Source organism: Malus sylvestris, chromosome 13, assembly GCF_916048215.2.
Source record: "Malus sylvestris chromosome 13, drMalSylv7.2, whole genome shotgun sequence".
Lineage (NCBI taxonomy): Eukaryota > Viridiplantae > Streptophyta > Magnoliopsida > Rosales > Rosaceae > Malus > Malus sylvestris.
The window spans coordinates 7,903,974-7,919,638 of NC_062272.1; the positions used below are offsets into that span (position 1 = coordinate 7,903,974).

The window sequence follows — 15,665 nt, forward strand, 5'->3', positions numbered from 1 at the left end:
TTTGCTTGTCTTGGAGGATGCCCCCAGCGGTTGAGGTGAAAACTTTGAGTCGGAAGAGCCAGAAGTGAAGGTGGTATAGTTTGACTTCGCCACTTCGTCAAGATCTAGCTCGATGATTCCTTTCTGAGCCAGCTTTATGATGAGATCTTTCAGCACGAAACATTTTTCTGTCGGATGACTGATGAAGCGGTGGAATTTACAGTACCTTGGACTGTCGGTGCGATTCATCTCTTCTGGCCGTTTGCACTCAGGCAAGCCGATCACCTTCTTTTCCAGCAAGTCTTCTAACATGGCAACCACATCAGAGTCGGGGAATGGATAAGTTTTCTCCTCAAGCTCCTTCAAAGTGTGTCTACGCATCTCTTGATCACGAAAGCCTTCGGCTTGAATCGCCTTGCCTCGTGTAGGGATTTTGACGGGAGCTGTGTTGACCGTCATTGCTTCCTTGGTGGGTTTCCACGTAGCCTTCTCCACCTTTGGCCCAAGAACTTTGTCGTTTTTGTAGTCGGCGATCGGTTCCTTCTTCCCATGATGGGCGATGCTCAACTCCATGTCATGGGCGCGAGTGGCCAATTCCTCGAAAGTCCGTGGTTTAATGCCTTGAAGGATGTATTGCAAACCCCATTGCATGTCTTGGATGCACATCTCGATTGAAGAGGTTTCCGAGAGCCTGTCTTTACAGTCGAGGCTTAGAGTGCGCCATCTGTTGATGTAGTCAATGACTGGCTCGTCCTTCCACTGCTTTGTGCTCGTTAGCTCTAGCATGCTCACAGTGCGGCGGGTGCTGTAGAAGCGGTTAAGGAATTCCCGTTCTAATTGCTCCCAGCTGTTGATGGACTCAGGCTCTAGGTCCGTGTACCACTCAAAGGCATTTCCTTTCAGCAAGCGCACAAACTGCTTGGCGAGGTAGTCTCCCTCCGTCCCCGCATTGTTGCAAGTTTCGACGAAATGTGCAACGTGCTGCTTTGGGTTTCCTTTTCCATCAAACTGCATGAACTTTGCTGGTTGATAACCCCTTGGCATCTTTAGGGCATCAATCTTCTTGGAATAGGGTTTCGAGTAGAACAATGAGGTTTGTGAGCTCCCTTCGTACTGTGCCTTGATGGTGTTGGTGATCATCTCCTGCAGCTGCTGGATAGAAAGAGATCCCATGAGTGCCGCTGCTTGGTCTGGCTCCGGCTTCCCATCGATTTTCTTCACCGGGGGTTCTTCATCTCCGCCAGCTCCTCCCTTTAGTGGATCATCCTCTGGGTCGGGTTTATCGCCGTCTTGCGCCTCCAATCGGTTGACTAGTGCTGCAATTTGCAAGTCTTTTTCTTCCACAGTTCGGGTTAGCCTTGCGATTGCTTCATTCATTTGAGCCAGCTGCTCATCGATTGAAATTGCTCCAATGGTCATGACTTGCATGGCTGAACTGTCACTTGAATCGGCATCGGAGAGCATGGATTCGGAGTATTTCCTTGGGCTTTCCCCCCTTGGTGCCCTTAGTGAGGCTAAGGTGATCAAAGGTTCGTGCCTTGGGTGCTTTTGTTCCCTTGGCAGAGTTGATGCAGAGGTGAAAGAGGCGGCAGAAGTAGCTCTTTCCATGCTTCGAGTCGTAATGCCCAAAGTGACACCAGTTGCGACGAGGACGCTTTTGTTCTTTGCGCCGGTTGCGGGAACAGTTTGAGCCTTCCTTGATGCCATTAATTTTGGAAGTGCGCTTGAATTTCTTGAACGGAGAAAGAGATGAGAGGCAGAGATTGTCCCACTGGGCGTGCCAATTTGTGAACACGGAAAATTCCTGAAACGAAAGAGACAAGAAACAACGTGCACAAACAAATATTTGTATTTGATAGTTTTGGGTTACAATCTCTCTCTAATTTGATCCTCTGATTCGATCTCCGTAAGGTGTGTATTTGTGGGTGTTTCGTTGATCCAAGGGGCGTCGAGGCTTGATCTTGGATGAACAGTTGGAACTTTCTTCAAAGGGTCGTGGGCTTGATCTTTGAAGGTGGATTTTGGCGGATCTTCAAGGGCTTTTGGGCTTGATCTTGAAGAATGGTTGATGAACAGATCTTCAAGGGGCTTTTGGGCTTAATCTTGAAGAACGGTTGGATGTGTGGATTTGTCGACGTTTTTTGATCCAAAGGGCCGTTGGGGCTTGATCTTGGAAGAACGATGAACGAAGACCACTTTCTTCAAGGGCCGTCGGGGCTTGATCTTGAAGGTGGATGATTGTTGATCCAAAGGGCCGTTGGGGCTTGATCTTGGATGAACGGATGATGAACGATGGTGCTTTCTTCAAAGGTTGTTGGGGCTTGATCTTGAAAGAGCGATGGGCGAAGAACGAAGAACGAAGAGAGCTTTCTTGATTCTTCGGGAACCTGGATGCTTGAGAGCTTCGGAGTTTCAGAGCTTCAGAGCTTCAAGGTGTAATATGAATTCCTCCCCCATTGAATGAAATGGGCTTGTATTTATAGAATTTTCCAAGGCCTAATTTTGAATATAATATCCCAGATGAAATAAGTTGTTTCTGCCAGGTGTTGACACGTGTCCTATTTGATGACTTTTCCAACTCATTTCAATTTTCGTTGAGTCGCACGCTACGTGTAAAATTTATGTAATACATGAGCGTTGACACTTTAATTTATCGGTCAACATTTATTTACCGAAATTTCGATGTCTACAATAACATTATTAGGGTATTCGATCAATTTACATCTTTTGTTGGGTTAAACATTTGGAAAGTTTCTCACATTACAATGTAATGTTTAACATCATTAGGATATTCAATCAATTTGCATATTTCATTGGTTTAAACAATTGGTGCACCAGTTAATATTTTTGACATCTCACATTCGATCAATTTACATATGTCGTTATATTTAAAAAAATTGGTGCAGAACTCAAATTGTTTTCGTTGGGTTTAAACATTTGCTGCAGAACTTAATCTTGATGGTATGAAAACACTTCGGAAAAAATGAAATTTTCAAATTTTTATTTATTTATTTTTTTTCAAAATTGGAAAATTATTATTTAAAACACTTAATGGAAAGTAAAATTTTGGAATTATTATTTGGACAAGGGCCACGCGCACGCAGGCCCTCACAGGAACAAATTATGACGTAGGTTCTAGCACTAGGGCAGACCTTAGATGAGCACCCCTCTCCCAAAGTGCAATGGAGGTTACTAACCTAGGACATGGGCCTTTCTGATCGCCCAAAGACCCCATCCAGGTAAGTATATTCCATCATCCCACACCTCTCAATTATATATCCTCACTTCAACTTGCCTCCTCTTACTCTTCTCCAATGTGGGACATATTAGTTCACCAAAAAAACCAAAAAAGTGTGGGACATGTTATACCACTACATATACAAAATATCTCATTTTAATACAATGTTTCGATAATATTAATCTCTTAAAGTTAACAAAATGTTGATTAATTATAGAAACTACAAAATCTCTAATCAGTTGGTAACAGCTTTTAAAGGCTGAGCCATCTGTAAGGTGAGCCCGAACTTCTCTATGCTCATAGCCTCTGGTACAACTCCATCTTCAAGCTTCCAATCAAATGAGTTAATAGGTGACCAAAAAATCAGGTGTAACAGCTGCATTGCCAACGGAAGCCACGAATATTCTCCTCCCGCCACCAAAAGGAATACGCTCAAAATTCAGGCCTAAAACATCAATTTCTGACCTCAAGAACGTATCCGGCTCAAATGAGTTGGGACTGTCCCAAATGCTAGGGTCTCTGCCTATGGCCCATGCATTGACAAACACACGTGAAAATCCCTAGTTTGCTAAGTCCCTATGATCCAATTGTATACACCATAACCAAAAAAATTGAAGGTATAGCCACTTAGTACCACAGTCTAGTGGTGTTCCTTTTCACTTGTAAGTAAGAGGTCTTAGGTTTGATTCTTGCCAAAGTCAGATTTGAACCACATTATTACTAACTCATTGTGAGGCTAAGCTCACCTTATCCCTTTTAATGTAGATTGTTGATGCACAAAATCGGTGAGGACTTTGGTACAACAGAAAGTGTCAAGTTTGTGACCTTCGCTAGATTGTTCCGGTCACTAGTTTGGATAAGTATGTAATGGATGTAGACAGGGAAGCAAACAGAAAATGTACGTGGTTCACCCAGATTGGCTACGGCCACGGAGTAGAGGAGTTCTCATTAATTGTGAAGGGTTTACACAAGTACATAGGTTCAAACTCTCCTTTAGTGAGTACTAGTGAATGATTTAGTACAAATGACATTAGGCAATATTGTGGGAGAATGATCTCCTTTTATAGAAGAGAGTTTCTAGCTTTGTTCTGACATTGACACGTGTCGTGTTGTGATTGGCTTCTGATGTTGACACGTGTCGCGCTATGATTGACTTCTGATGCCGACACGTGTCGCGTTATGATTGGCCTCCTGGTTTGAAGGAAACTCTTCTGGGTCTTTGACGGTATAACGTTAACCGGTGCTCGATAGTTTCGAGATTGGTCAAGTATGGTACAAACAGTGCTCCCCTAAGTTCCCGAGTAAGGGAAGCTCCTCGGTTGGGGACTTGCAAGATCCAAGTTGCTGAGTAATCACGAAACTTCTAAGTACCGAAGTGTGGTATCGTTTTCACTTGCCTTATCTGTCTCATAAGTAGATGTGGCATCTTCTCTGGAAGTAATTTTCCTCCATCCAGGGGTGGTATCTTTAACTGGTGGAGATGCACAAAGTAATGTATCAATTTCATTTGAAGCTTACTTGTAGTTTCAGGCTTGGTCAAGCGCGATACAAACCATGTAGTAGGAGTCCCCCAAGTCGCCGAGCTAGGAGATTTGCCGAAAGTGGTGACAGACAAGGTAAGCAATCAGAGTTCCAAGCAATCAGTCCCAGATCAGAAGTTTGATTTCGAGTTCCGGCTGATTGTTCTCATTCTCCCTATCTTGCAAGCAGCAAAAAGGATAAAGAGAAGAAAAAGGAGAAGATATGATATGAGATACTTTTACTTTTGAAGAAGTAACTTTCCACATGCTTATTCTTGAACTGGGCTGGAGGGTTTTCTGGTTTCCTCCAGAGTATAAGGCCAACTTAAGAATTTGAGGGTCAAAACAAGTCCATCAAATCAAGAGTGCGTTCGACCTTAATGATATATGATACTTTTGTTGTTGACAAGTAATAGATGAATCGGCACGTGTTCTGTTGCGCTTGTCTCCACATGCTTTCTTATATCCTTCTCACTTTCCCTATCTATTCCTCAGGCAGATGTGGTATCTTTTCTAGAAGCATAAGATGTTGAAGCACATACTCGAGAGCAATGCCAGGTAAGTAATCAGGCAAGGAGCTCTAGGTAGTCAGTTCCTGACTAGAAGCTTGATTCCAAGTGTTGACTGATTGTTCTCTTACTCATTGTCTTGCAGGTAAGAACAAGGGCAAAGGAAAAGACAGGGGAAACGCATGATATGGGATACGCTTGCTTTTAACCTTGATGATATGAGATACTCTTGCTCTGGTGTGGCTTGTTTGCAGAGGTATTATTGGGGGGAAAAGAAGCTGAGTATTTTGAGAGACTCTGCTGAGAGTGCCCTCTCGGATGTGAAGAAAAGTTGAGCATTTTTTATTATTTGCAGGTTTGCCTGGCTGTGGAGGATGAATGTCGACATATATAGGAATTGTCCCAACAGCAAGTAGTAACGATGTTTCTTTACCCTTCTCGGTCATAGCAATGTAGTGGGAGCTGCAAGATTCACGTGTTTAAACTTTGTCAGAGCACTTTGAAAAAGTGGTCTATGGTATTTGGAAAGCTGATGTTGCATGTGAAGATTGCAGACAAGCTTTATCCAAGGAAATTTGGCTCTCGAAGTTTGGAGAGCGATGCCTATTTGGTTTTCAAACAAGCAATGCTGTCGGGGATCTGGCTCTCGAGATTCGGATAGCGTTGCCTCTTCGATTTTTGAACAAGCAATCCTATTGGAGATCTGGCTCTTGAGATTTAAAAGCGGTGCCTCTTCAATTTTTGAGAAAGCGATCCTGGTGGGAGTCTGGCTCTCGAGATTCGGATAACGGTGCCTCTTAGATTTTTGAGAAAGTAATCCTAGTGGAAGTCTGGCTCTCGAGATTCAGAGAGCGGTGCCTCTTCGATTTTTGAGAAAGCAATCCTGGTAGGAGTCTGGCTCTAAAGATTCGGATAGCGGTGTTTCTTCGATTTTTGAGTAAGTAATCCTGTTGGGAATGTTTTCTCGATGTGAGTAAATGTTGGACATTTTTGCCAGTCTGCCTTGTCACGGAGCACAGAGGTTGACACACATAGGGACTTTCCAGTTATCAAGCAGTGGTGCTGTTCCTTTACCCTTGTGGGTAATGGTAGGGTAGCTGGACCTTCAAAATTTATGTGTCTAAACTTTGTCAGATATCTTTGGCAAAGTTATATGTGGTACCCGAGGAGCTGATGTTGCATGTGGAGATTGTCAACAGATTTTACTCAGGAAAATCCGCTTCTCGAAATCCAGATAGTGGTGTCTCTTCGATTTTTGAACAAGTGGCCATGTTGCCCTTTCTTTTATAGGGGCACCAATTGTGTGCAAGAAGTACATTCAGAGAGTTATTTCTTGTAGGAATTTTCCCCTTATTTTTATACTTAAAAGATTTATTAGACCTCATTTCTCCTTCATTATTTCTGAAAATGTCTGGCCCATCGGACCGTCGTTTTGACTTGAACTTTAGTGAAAAGGCAGCCATGCCTCCTCAAGACAACATATGGCGTCCATCCTTCTTATCCCATACTGGTTCTCTTACCATTTGGGACTCTGTGATGAAGAATGATATGACTGCTGCGGTGGTGGCTATGAACTTTCTCACTCCCAAAGATAACAGACTACTTTCCAAACTGTCTGATGAGTTGGCTGTTAAGGATTCTCTGGCTCTTAGTGTTCAGTGTGCAGGTTTTGTGTCTAATATGGCACAACGTCTATTTGCTCGAACCTGCCAAGTTGAATCATTGACGGCTGAAGTGATAAGTCTCAAACATGAGATTAGAGGGCTCAAGCATGAGAATAAACAGTTGCACAAACTCACACATAACTATGCTACAAACATGAAGAGGAAGCTTGACCAGCTGCAGGAATCTGATGGTCAGATTTTACTTGATCATCAGAGGTTTGTGGGTTTGTTCCAAAGGCAATTATTGCTTTCATCTTCTGGGGTTGTACCGCGTAATGAAGCTCCAAATGGTCAACCTCCGGTGCCTCCTCCTTCTGGGGCTCTGCCCAGTACTGAGGCTCCGAATGATCACTCTCTGGTGCCTTCTCTTTCTGGGACTCTGCCGACTGCTGAGACTTCTTCTGAGCAACCTTTGTGAAGGCTCCCTATTGTTTGTTTATTTTGATTCATGTATATGTGCATATTTGTAACTTATCGAAGATATCAATAAATAATTTTTGCTTCATTTTAACGTATTGTGTTAAATACACCAAAGCCTTCTTCACTAAGTTCTTTGAATTTTTTCTTTTGTTGAAGCTTTGTGAGTGAAGCATGTAGGTTGAGGTAGTGCTCCTTTAATTTCCAGAGTGAGGAAAACTTCTCGGTTGGAGACTTGAAAAATCCAAGTCACTAAGTGGTCGTGAGACTTCCAAGTATCAAGGTGCAGTAGCATATGGTAGGAGTCCCCCAAGTCTCCGGTCGAGGGAGTTGACGAATAAGGTATCTTACTAGTAGCCAAGTTTCCAAAGTAACAAAACTTTACCATTTCCTTTCTAAGTGGTAGCCCAAAACTCCTCATTCATATATATTTGTTATGAAAGTCGTTAGGCCCAAAGAAGATGAGGCCTATGCAATTTTTTTTTTTTTTTTTTTTTTGAATTTTCGATTTTTTTTTTTTTTTTTTGAATTTTCGATTTTCCGAAAAAAAAAATATATATATATATATATATATTTAAGCTTTATAGATGAAGCTTTGTAGGTGAAGCTTTGGTGTTGAAGTTTTGTGGGTGAAGCTTTGAGGTTGAAACTTTGTTGAGTACCATGAATTGATTTTGCTTCACACTATCTTGATCAAGAGTGTGTGAAGCTTTTGTAGGTGAATCTTTTGTGTTGAAGCTTTGTAGGTGAAGTTTTTGGGTTGAAGCTTTGTAGGTGAAGTTTTTGGGTTGAAGCTTTGTAGGTGAGGCTTTGGTGTTGAAGCTTTGTAGGTGAAGCTTTGGAGTTGAAGCTTTTGTAGGTGAAGCTTTGGAGTTGAAGTTTTTGTAGGTGAAGCTTTGGAGTTAAAGCTTTGTAGGTGAAGCTTTGGAGTTGAAGCTTTGTAGGTGAAGCTTTTGTGTTGAAGCTTTGTAGGTGAAATTTTATAGGTGAAGCTTTTGTGTTGAAGCTTTGTAAGTGAAGCTTTGGAGTTGAAGGTTTGTAGGTGAAGCTTTTGTGTTGAAGCTTTGTAGGTGAAGCTTATGTGTTGAAGCTTTGTAGGTAAAGCTTTGGAGTTGAAGTTTTGTAGGTGAAGCTTTTGTAGGCGAAGCTTTTATGTTGAAGTTTTGTAAGTGAAGCTTTGATGTTGAAGGTTTTGTGTTGAAGCTTTTGTAGGTGAAGCTTTTGTGTTGAAGCTTTTGTAGGTGAAGCTTTTGGGTTGAAGTTTTGTAGGTGAAGCTTTTATGTTGAAGCTTTGATGTTGAAGCTTTGTAGGTGAAGCTTTTGTGTTCAAGCTTTGTAGGTGAAGCTTTTGTGTTGAAGCTTTGTAGGTGAAGCTTTGTAGGTGAAGCTTTAGAGTTGAAGCTTTTGTAGGTGAAGCTTTGGAGTTGAAGTTTTTGTAGGTGAAGCTTTGGAGTTGAAGCTTTGTAGGTGAAGCTTTGGAGTTGAAGCTTTTGTAGGTGAAGCTTTGGAGTTGAAGCTTTGTAGGTGAAGCTTTTGAGTTGAAGCTTTTGTTGGCACCAAAAATTGGTTTTGTTTCATACTGTTTTGATCAAGATTGTGTGAAGCTTTTGAGAATTGTAGTTTCCCTCCATTGATGAAGCTCTTGTTGGCACCATGAATTGGTTTTGCTTCACACTGTCTTGATCAAGAGTGTGTGAAGCTTTTGAGATTTGTTGTTGCCCTCCATTGATGAAGCTCTTGTTGGCACCATGAATTGGTTTTGCTTCACACTGTCTTGATCAAGAGTGTGTGAAGCTTTTGAGAATTGTAGTTGCCCTCCATTGATAAAGCTTTTGTTGACACCATAAATTGGTTTTGCTTCACACTGTCTTGATCAAGAGTGACACACCCCGATCCGGAATGTCCACTAGGACCCCGAATCGAGCTGTGCTGGCCGCCACCTGGAAGGTGACGAAGCCATAAAGTGATGATAAGGAAAGATGCGAATAATTTTAAACCTAAAGGTGCCTAATAACAGAGTGCACTGTGCGTGGGTATGAACCCAAATCACACGTGATGTCAGAGCATAGTCAAGTACAGCAATGTAGGTGGAAACCGTACCCACAAAAGTAGCCACCGCAACAGGGACATGCCACGAATCCTCGTCGATAAGGAACTTTGCTACTAGAACCTGGAGGGGCGCAAAACAAAATTGAGTGGGTCAGTAAAACAAAGCTTTTCGAAAACAGTTCATTTAACAACATTTATAACCCCTCTCTGAAAAACTTGTATACTTTCCCAGAAAATAATATATAATCGTATATAAACTTATATATATCATCAAAAGCTCAAATCACAATCTTTCACGCTTTTCAAAAATGATATGACATGCCATGCCATATGCCAAAATATTATATGAATGCATCAATATAAATCAGGTGAAATAATAAATCAATCGGAGACCCTACAGTGGTCCTGTACGGCTGATTCTATAGCTCAATATCCCATCCAGCCGGAGTCACCAACTGTGACCTGTACGGCCCTGCCGGAGTCACCAACTGTGACCTGTACGGCACTACACTGCACATAAGTCGGAACTACCTAAAGTAGTCTGTACGACTAAGATGGTGAAATAAATACGCTCTAGTGCTTCTCTCAGCAATCATCAGCGCGCATAACTAAGGTCACCCACTAGTCGGAATCACATCTAGTGATCTATACGACTAGCATGTCGGAACCCTCACATGGTCTGTACGACATCCACCTACTTGGATCCAAGACGAGCGTGCGGTGTGGTGAATAACAATATAAGCACTATCACCTAGGTGCAGATAATGAGCTTTCAATGCAATCCATGATAAATAACTCAGCTGAAAATAAATAAACTCACCTGAGCGTCCACCGCGTCATTTCACATATGTATATATCAATTATCAAACTAAATATCTCAATAATTGCATGCATGGCAAATAAATTCATAATTTTCGTATAAACGTATTTTCTGGGAAAAACAGTTGTATATAGGTAATACGAAAACAAAACTGCCCACTCACCTGGGGTTCGCGCTACGACTCCCAAACAACATAACCAAGGCGTCCCGAACGCTCGGCTCCTAAAACAGTTATCAAACCACGTCTCAGAACTCTTATCCATAGAATATGAAATTCACATAACACACATCCACAAAGGCATTCAAGAATAATGTGAGACCCGTTGATCGAAGGTCAACCGTCAACTAAGTTCAACGGTAGGGTCATAACCCCACGTAACTCAATCTGAAAGATCCACAACTCAGATTTCCAATCCGTCACTTCCCAAGATACACATTAAGCTTCTAGAACAACATACTAAAATCTCGTTACGATCCGACGGTTGGATCTTCGCCATTTTCCAAAACCGAGTGGCGGTTAACCTTTTATATTATGAACTTATAACTACAATTCCGAAAGATCCGTAAATCGGATTCCCGATCCGTAAGTTCTTGTAATCCTCAAATATTACGTACTATTACGTATCAAAGTTTGGTGACGATCCGACGGTTGGATCGCCAATTCACCTTTTAGCCTAACCATGAATCGTATCGAAATTAAGTCCAAATGATCAACTAATGTTAAACCACTATCATAACTGAACTCAAGACATCAAATATAACCTAAAATTAACATTGGAGATCCACTGGCCACGTGCCGCCGCACGCGCCGCCGTGGGTGGCGGTCGACCGCCCCGGCTCGCCGGAAAATCCAACTATTTCCAAAAATTACCAAAATTTACAGAAATGAAGATCTTAATGAGTAGAGAAACTTTTATACCTGCGTCCAAGGCCAATTCGGTCGTTAAGGCATCCAATTTCAACAAAACCCGTCGGAAACCCTAGGTTTTGGGTGTGCTCAATCCGTCCTCAAATCAACTCCACCGTCCCAACCATTGCTTGGGCTTTGTTCTAGGCCTCAAGAGAATGCCATGGGTGGTGGCAATTGAAAGAAATCATTTCAAAATTGAGAGAATCGAAGGCTAGGGTTCATCGCACCTACCGGTGCGATTTTGCTAATTTGGAGGCCAATTATCACCAAATTTGGGGTGGGAAGGATAGAGGATAGGTCCTAGAGTGTTTCCCAAGTGGTTAGGTGGTTCAATTCGTCAGAAAAATGGGTGGAAATCGTCAAAATTGCACACGGGTGCCGACCGGGTTGAACACGGGTTGCGGGTTCCCCCAACCCGTTTCTCCTTCGTTCCTCCGCTTCTCGCCCTCTCTCCTTTCCTCCCTTCCCTGTTCCGATTGGTCTCTCTCTCTCTCTTTCCTCCCAATTCGGCAGCTCCCTCCTTTCTCTCCCGAAGCTACTGCATCTCCCTCTGGTTGGGCAGTTTGCCCAATCCCCTTCTTCTTATTCTTTTTCTTTCTTTCCTTTCCATCCGCACCATCCATTTCTTCTTCTTTAAATCTGGGCCATCCAAATACACCAGATTTTATAAAGGAAAAAAATCTATATTTTCTGAAATTAATAAAATTAATCAAATTTCAAACTTTAATAACTTCTTCGCTATAGCTCCAAATCACGAACCGCTTGCGCCCACGCGTCCGTAGTGACGAGTACTACAAGGATAGGCCAAGAAAGAAATGTTTAGGTGTCACGACACCGTCAATATTCTCCGCCAACACACGTGTCTCGAAAGACAATTTCGTAAAATCACTTAAAAAAAATTATAGAAATTAATATTTTCCGAGACGGGCTGTCACAAAGAGTGTGTGAAGCTTTTGAGAATTTGTAGTTGTCCTCCATTGATGAAGCTTTGTTGATTTCCCAATTTCCTTTTTTTTTTTTTTTGGTAAAACTAGAAATTTGTTCAATTTTATAGAGAGACAACATATACAAATTTTGCTTCCACACTGTTGAGCAAGAGATTGTGATGCAAGCCACACCTTGTAGTAGTTGAAGGTTTGAATGAACCATATAAATTGAATTTGCTTCGAACAGTCTTGATCAAGAATGTGTGAAGCTTTCTACGAGTTGTAGTGTTTGCATTGTTACAGAAGAGAAATGTCTGAAGCAGATGCAAGAGGGCTGAAGAGCTTGATCTTCGTATACCATGCACTGAAGCCGTTGTTGGCTTGCAATAAGACTTTGTTGGTGACTATAACTCTTGTTAGGCATAAGTGCTCCCCTAATTGAGTTGTAAAGCTTGAGGGTTTTTTATTATTTGTGAATGCTAGGAGTTCACATGTACAAGTTGTACCACTCGTCTTCTGGTTGGTGGAATGAATGGTGAGTTGCTTTCATCACTTGGTTGGTGGTATGAAGGTGAGTTCCTTCATCACCATTCATCACATTTCATCACCTGGTTGATGGCACGAAGATGAGTTCATTCTTCACATTTCATCACCTAGTTGGTGGTAGGAAGGAAAGTACGGGTTGTACATTTCATCACCTGGTTGGTAGCATGAAGATGAGTTCCTTCTTCACCTGGTTGGTGATAAGAGCGGCAAGTTGCCAAATAATATTAGAGTACGGGTTGTACATTTCATCACCTAGTTTGTGGCACAAAGGTAAGTTCCTTCTTCACCTGGTTGGTGATAAGAGTGGCAAGTTGCCAAATAATATTAGAGTACAGGTTGTACATTTCATCACCTGGTTGGTGGCATGAAGGAGAGTACGGGTTGTACATTTCATCACCTAGTTGGTGGCACGAATGTGAGTTCCTTCATCACCTAGTTGGTGAGAATAAGGGCAAGGTGTCGAGGCACATTGTAGCAAGTGTCGAATGACACAAAGTGTGTTGAACCCTTTCGAAGCACAGTTGGCTTATGTATGGATGTGTTGGAATGTATAATGTTTATGTATGAATGTGTTGGAATGTATGATGTTTATGTTGATTGACATAAGTGATGCTTATGAATGTTTTGCTATGCATGAAGGGATCCATGTTTTCGATATGTGAACCATGTTGGTTGTAACATTTAGTATCACATACTTTGTGTCAAAGTACGCATGTTGAAGCTCTGAGTTAAAGTATAGAGGTAGGTCAGCGTAGATCAAGTGTTCCAGTGCTAGGAATGCAAAAGACTCAGAAGCAGTTGTCTAAATTCCCTCTTCTTTAAATATTTGCCGAATGGCTTGTGTGACAAAAGATCTCAAGTGGTTGAGGGTCAAAACATTTGTAATGTGTATGCCTTATTATAATAGCATTTCCTTCAGTACCTAGTCCTCCACTTTGAAAGAGTGAGGCTTGGCCCCCTAGTCATAATAGTCGACGGTACGTGCACCCCTGGTTGTATTGATACGAATTTTGATCCCTCTTGCTGTAATGGGCTTGCTGAGAGTAAAAATCATACCTCTTACCAAGAGACAAATACGTTTGGTGACTTAGCGAGTAGCTAAATGAGGCAGGAGATGATGCAATGGGTTTCTGAATGGCCAAGATCTTCTCACTTGGTAGAACTTAACTTCCACTTCCCATTTGTTAATATGGGTTAACCATATGGGGGTTCCCTTGGTATGTCCTTGCTTCGGCGGAGGCATGGTTGTAAGCATGTGCCATCACCTCAGAGTAAGTCTTCCAAGTGTTGGAATTGATCATGTACTTGAAGAAACAATCACGTAGGCCTGTCGTGAAGGCTTTGAGGGTGGTCTTGTCATCTGTCTCAGCGCAGCGAGAAGACTCATGACTGAAGCGACCGGCATACTCTCGTAGTGACTCGTCCGGTTTCTGGTGAATAGTGTACAAGTCATCTGCAGAATGTAAGCGATCGGTTTGGAAGATATGTTGAGAGACAAACAGTTTCCTTAGTTCCTCAAATGAATCTACTGTCTCGGGTGCAAGATGACAATACCAGTTTAGAGCTCTGCCAGAGAGGGTGGAAGGGAAGAGAAGACATCGCTCTTCGTCGGTGTGCATCTGATATGCCATGGTGGACTCAAAGAGGTTAAGGTGTTCCATCAGGTCCTCCCTTCCAGTATAGAGTTGTAAACCAAGTTTTTGTTTTGTCTTCGTTTGAAGAGGGTGTCGAAGATCCTCCTTGTGAGAGGGCCAGGCCTGGGTTGGTTCCAGTCAGGTATCTCGGCCTGACGTTCGGCCTTCAACTTGTTTACTTCTTCAAGGAGCTGTAGGACAAGGGAGTCCTGAGTGGAGTCATGTACCACTAGAATTTTCTTCCGTAAGTCTCCATCGTCTCTCGGAAGTAGGAAAGTTTGAGCAAGAGCGTGTGATTTTTCCTTGGACTCGCCGTACTGACTTCTAGGGCGAGTCTGTCGAAATACCTCCGAGTCCTCTGTACCTTCAAGTTCCTCTAGGATCTGTCGTTCCTTCCCTAGATGGGCAGCTGGCCTGGGTCGTAGGAAGGGACTGAGTCTTTCAGAAATCCTTGGGTCATTGATCTTCGAGCTTATGTGGAGAGGATTCTCTCGACGTTGCTTTATGAAGTCTCAGCAGTCACGATAAACAGTTTTCGATCCTTCCAACCCTTCTGCAAGGAGGTGTCTTCCTCCACTTCTCCTGCTTCGGGTCGAAGCAGCTAGGTTGAGAGAAGTCTCATGTTGATCAATGTTTTGATGATTAGCTCGCTCCTCATCAGGGATACCCATGTCGAATGAAGGTGACCCTCCGTGTTGGGGGCACCCAGATGATGGTTGATGTCCACAGGGGCAACAAACTCGCGTGTTTGAGTACGCCTAGTTTTGTGGAATGTCTCGAAGAGCTTCTCATATTGTTCTTGGAAGATCTCATTCTTTATTGCTATCTTGTTATTCTGAGCCTCCAGCTCATCGACTTTAGCTTGAAGAGCGAGCTTCTTTCCTTCCTTCTTTTGTTGCTTCGCACTAGGTGCAATAGGGGTGTCATTCTGTGTGTCGTGGCTTCCTTGGCTCCCCATGTTGAAGAGGGATGCCTGGTCAAAAGAGAGTGTATGACTGGTGGAAACCAGCTTGACAAAGCTGAAGAGAGTAGGAATAAATGTCGTTCCCACAAAAGACGCCAAATGTTTATGCACAAAATCGGTGAGGACTTTGGTACAATAGAAAGAGTCAAGTTTGTGACATTCGCTAGATTGTTCCGGTCACTAGTGTGGATAAGTATGTAAATGGATAAAGACAGGGAAACAAACACAAGATGTACGTGGTTCACCCAGATTGGCTACGTCCACGGAGTAGAGGAGTTCTCATTAATTGTGAAGGGTTACACAAGTACATAGGTTCAAGCTCTCCTTTACTGAGTACTAGTGAATGATTTAGTACAAATGACATTAGGCAATATTGTGGGAGAATGATCTTCTTTTATAGAAGAGAGTTTCTAGCTTTGTTCTGACATTAACACATGTCGTGTTGTGATTGGCTTTTGATGTTGACACGTGTCGCGCTATGATTGGCTT

At 42.5% G+C, this 15,665-nt stretch overlaps 1 non-coding gene across 1 annotated transcript; it reads right to left on the reverse strand.

Annotated features, from left to right (window-relative positions):
- Nucleotides 1-3,063: 3,063 nt before the first annotated feature.
- On the reverse strand, nucleotides 3,064-3,226 carry LOC126598231 (U1 spliceosomal RNA). Its single transcript, XR_007614747.1, has one exon. It is a non-coding gene; the product is annotated as a U1 spliceosomal RNA (small nuclear RNA).
- Nucleotides 3,227-15,665: the final 12,439 nt, after the last annotated feature.